Genomic DNA, 5,339 nt, shown 5'->3' with positions numbered 1-5,339 from the left:
GTTTACCATGGTGGTCCTAAGTTTCAGCACATGCCCTCTCAATTTATTATGAATACATGTATAATTAATCAGACTTTTAGCTAAAGTCAGTCCACATCCATGATTGATCAGGGTGTGTTGCAGCTAACCCTCAATGCTTGCTGGTTGCTAATTAATGGAAGAATTTCTGGTGGCATCAAATCTTGGGGCAGGAGATCATCCAAAATTATTCCCCATTTGGTTTACACAGGTATTCTGGGATGATTCATTCAAATATTTCAAATATTCATTTGACTTTTTAATAATTTGCTATGTAAAAATATAATACACACAATCTAGAAATGTTGAAAAATACAAGTTAAGAGGAAGAGAAACACACAGCGGGGAAAGAAAGAGAACATTCGTGTTCTCAAAGCCAAAGAGAATCACTGTTAACAATTTCTTCCTAGACTTTTTGTTATTTCAATTAGTTTTTTTTTTTTTTTTTGAGACAGAGTCTGGCTCTGCCACCCAGGCTGGAGTGCAATGGCTTGAGTTCAGCTCACTGCAACCTCCACCTCCCAGGCTCAAGCGATTCTCCTGCCTCAGCCGCCCAAGTAGCTGGGATTACAGGTGCATGCTGCCAAGCCCGGCTAATTTTTTTTTTTTTTGTATTTTAGTAGAGATGGGGTTTCACCGTGTTGCTCAAGCTGGTCTTGAACTCCTGAGCTCAGGCAATCCACCCACCTTGGCCTCCCAAAGTGCTAGGATTACAGGCGTGAGCCACTGCGCCTGGCTATTTCAATTAGTTTTTATTATGACATATTTATACTTAAACGTAATATCCATAATATAAAAGGTACATGTGCTTTTTTTTGTTTCGTTTTGCTTTTTGAGACTGAGTCTTGCTCTGTAGCCCAGGCTGGAGTGGAATAGCGCAATCTTGGCTCACTGCAGCCTCCGCCTCCCGGGTTCAAGCGATTCTTGTGCCTCAGCCTCCCGAGTAGCTGGGATTACAGGCGCCTGTCACCATGCCCAGCTAATTTTTGTATTTTTAGTAGAGACAGGATTTCACTTTGTTGACCAGGCTGGTCTCAAACTCCTGACCTTAAGTGATCTGTCGCCTTGGCCTCCCAAAGTGCTGGGATTATAGGCTTGAGCCACCACGCCTGGCCTGTGCTGTTTTAAGAATGATAAAACAAGCACTGTGTAGTTGCTACATGGATTAAGAACTAGAACATCCTCAATATCTCTTTTTTTTTCTCAATATCTTTGAAGTGCCTTCTGTGCCCCTCTGCAATCAGCCCTGTGCTACTTCCCCAGAATTAACCACACTCTGGAATTTTGTTCATCATTCTTTTTACTTTTGTTAAAGTGTTACCTTTTCTGAATGTATACCTAAACAATACATTGTTTAGTTTTGGATATTTTGGAACTTGTGTAAACAAAACCATAATGTGTCTCTTCCTCAGTTCTAGGTTTTGTTTTGCTTTTTACCTTAAATAATTTTTTTAAGAGATGGAGACTCGTTATGTTGCCCAGGCTGGATTCAAATTCCTGGGCTCAAGCAACCCTCCCTCCTCAGCCTCCTGAGTAATTGGGACTAATGGTGCGCACCTTTGCTTCCCAGGTTTTTTAGATTAACGCTGTGCGACTCATCCATCTTGGCTTGTGTTGGTGAAGTTCATTCATTGACACCGCTTATTAGTACTTCACTGAATGACTATACCAGGCATTATTATCTGTTCTCCTATTGATAAACATTAGTATGGTTTCTAGTTTTGCTATTATAAGCAATGCTGCTGTGGATATTCTTGTACACCATGTCTCTGGGCACGGATTTCCGCAGGTAATTTCTAGTCTTTTATGCACATGTAGTTAAATTTTTTTTAAAAAGGTTCCAATCATATGAACTATATGAACACAAATACTGTTTTGTGTTCATTTTCTGTAAACTTTTCCTCAAATTTCTCTAAACCCTTTGGAATGTAATATTTCAAGTGGTTATGCTAGAAGTTATTTGAATATTCCTCTTTTAACATTTATATTGTTAAAACTTTTCTTCCTTTCTTTTTTCTTTTTCTAGACAGGATCTCACTCTGTTGCCTAAGCTGGAGTGCAGTGGCACCCATCTCGGCTCACTGTAGCCTTGATCTCCTGGGCTCAAGCGATCCTTCCACCTCAGTCTCCCGAGTAGCTGGGACAACAGGCATGTGCCACCAAGCCCGGCTAATTTTTTTTTATTGTTGGTTTTTTTTTTTTTTTTTTTTTGAGACGGAGTCTTGCTCTGTCGCCCAGGCTGGAGTGCAGCGACGCGATTTCTGCTCACTGCAAGCTCCGCCTCCTGGGTTCACGCCATTCTCCTGCCTCAGCCTCCTGAGTAGCTGGGATTACAGGCGCCTGCCACCATGCCCAGCTAATTTTTGTATTTTTAGTAGAGACAGAATTTCACTTTGTTGACCAGGCTGGTCTCAAACTCCTGACCTTAAGTGATCTGTCGCCTTGGCCTCCCAAAGTGCTGGGATTATAGGCTTGAGCCACCACGCCTGGCCTGTGCTGTTTTAAGAATGATAAAACAAGCACTGTGTAGTTGCTACATGGATTAAGAACTAGAACATCCTCAATATCTCTTTTTTTTTCTCAATATCTTTGAAGTGCCTTCTGTGCCCCTCTGCAATCAGCCCTGTGCTACTTCCCCAGAATTAACCACACTCTGGAATTTTGTTCATCATTCTTTTTACTTTTGTTAAAGTGTTACCTTTTCTGAATGTATACCTAAACAATACATTGTTTAGTTTTGGATATTTTGGAACTTGTGTAAACAAAACCATAATGTGTCTCTTCCTCAGTTCTAGGTTTTGTTTTGCTTTTTACCTTAAATAATTTTTTTAAGAGATGGAGACTCGTTATGTTGCCCAGGCTGGATTCAAATTCCTGGGCTCAAGCAACCCTCCCTCCTCAGCCTCCTGAGTAATTGGGACTAATGGTGCGCACCTTTGCTTCCCAGGTTTTTTAGATTAACGCTGTGCGACTCATCCATCTTGGCTTGTGTTGGTGAAGTTCATTCATTGACACCGCTTATTAGTACTTCACTGAATGACTATACCAGGCATTATTATCTGTTCTCCTATTGATAAACATTAGTATGGTTTCTAGTTTTGCTATTATAAGCAATGCTGCTGTGGATATTCTTGTACACCATGTCTCTGGGCACGGATTTCCGCAGGTAATTTCTAGTCTTTTATGCACATGTAGTTAAATTTTTTTTAAAAAGGTTCCAATCATATGAACTATATGAACACAAATACTGTTTTGTGTTCATTTTCTGTAAACTTTTCCTCAAATTTCTCTAAACCCTTTGGAATGTAATATTTCAAGTGGTTATGCTAGAAGTTATTTGAATATTCCTCTTTTAACATTTATATTGTTAAAACTTTTCTTCCTTTCTTTTTTCTTTTTCTAGACAGGATCTCACTCTGTTGCCTAAGCTGGAGTGCAGTGGCACCCATCTCGGCTCACTGTAGCCTTGATCTCCTGGGCTCAAGCGATCCTTCCACCTCAGTCTCCCGAGTAGCTGGGACAACAGGCATGTGCCACCAAGCCCGGCTAATTTTTTTTTATTGTTGGTTTTTTTTTTTTTTTTTTTTTGAGACGGAGTCTTGCTCTGTCGCCCAGGCTGGAGTGCAGCGACGCGATTTCTGCTCACTGCAAGCTCCGCCTCCTGGGTTCACGCCATTCTCCTGCCTCAGCCTCCTGAGTAGCTGGGATTACAGGTGCCTGCCACCATGCCCAGCTAATTTTTGTATTTTTAGTAGAGACAGGATTTCACTTTGTTGACCAGGCTGGTCTCAAACTCCTGACCTTAAGTGATCTGTCGCCTTGGCCTCCCAAAGTGCTGGGATTATAGGCTTGAGCCACCACGCCTGGCCTGTGCTGTTTTAAGAATGATAAAACAAGCACTGTGTAGTTGCTACATGGATTAAGAACTAGAACATCCTCAATATCTCTTTTTTTTTCTCAATATCTTTGAAGTGCCTTCTGTGCCCCTCTGCAATCAGCCCTGTGCTACTTCCCCAGAATTAACCACACTCTGGAATTTTGTTCATCATTCTTTTTACTTTTGTTAAAGTGTTACCTTTTCTGAATGTATACCTAAACAATACATTGTTTAGTTTTGGATATTTTGGAACTTGTGTAAACAAAACCATAATGTGTCTCTTCCTCAGTTCTAGGTTTTGTTTTGCTTTTTACCTTAAATAATTTTTTTAAGAGATGGAGACTCGTTATGTTGCCCAGGCTGGATTCAAATTCCTGGGCTCAAGCAACCCTCCCTCCTCAGCCTCCTGAGTAATTGGGACTAATGGTGCGCACCTTTGCTTCCCAGGTTTTTTAGATTAACGCTGTGCGACTCATCCATCTTGGCTTGTGTTGGTGAAGTTCATTCATTGACACCGCTTATTAGTACTTCACTGAATGACTATACCAGGCATTATTATCTGTTCTCCTATTGATAAACATTAGTATGGTTTCTAGTTTTGCTATTATAAGCAATGCTGCTGTGGATATTCTTGTACACCATGTCTCTGGGCACGGATTTCCGCAGGTAATTTCTAGTCTTTTATGCACATGTAGTTAAATTTTTTTTAAAAAGGTTCCAATCATATGAACTATATGAACACAAATACTGTTTTGTGTTCATTTTCTGTAAACTTTTCCTCAAATTTCTCTAAACCCTTTGGAATGTAATATTTCAAGTGGTTATGCTAGAAGTTATTTGAATATTCCTCTTTTAATATTTATATTGTTAAAACTTTTCTTCCTTTCTTTTTTCTTTTTCTAGACAGGATCTCACTCTGTTGCCTAAGCTGGAGTGCAGTGGCACCCATCTCGGCTCACTGTAGCCTTGATCTCCTGGGCTCAAGCGATCCTTCCACCTCAGTCTCCCGAGTAGCTGGGACAACAGGCATGTGCCACCAAGCCCGGCTAATTTTTTTTTATTGTTGGTTTTTTTTTTTTTTTTTTTTTTTTTTTTTTTTTTGAGACGGAGTCTTGCTCTGTCGCCCAGGCTGGAGTGCAGCGACGCGATTTCTGCTCACTGCAAGCTCCGCCTCCTGGGTTCACGCCATTCTCCTGCCTCAGCCTCCTGAGTAGCTGGGACTACAGGCGCCCGCCACCACGCCCGGCTAATTTTTTTGTATTTTTAGTAGAGACGGGGTTTCACCGTGTCAGCCAGGATGGTCTGGATCTCCTGACCTCGTGATCCGCCCACCTCGGCCTCCCAAAGTGCTGGGATTACAGGCGTGAGCCACCGCGCCTAGCTCCCAAGCGCGGCTAATTTTAAAAATTTTTCGTAGAAATGAGGTCTCATTGTGTTTCCCATG

The sequence above is a fragment of the Pan troglodytes genome, chromosome 19 (genome assembly GCF_028858775.2).
Source record: "Pan troglodytes isolate AG18354 chromosome 19, NHGRI_mPanTro3-v2.0_pri, whole genome shotgun sequence".
In the NCBI taxonomy this organism is placed as follows: Eukaryota; Metazoa; Chordata; class Mammalia; order Primates; family Hominidae; genus Pan; species Pan troglodytes.
This window is presented reverse-complemented; position numbering follows the sequence as displayed.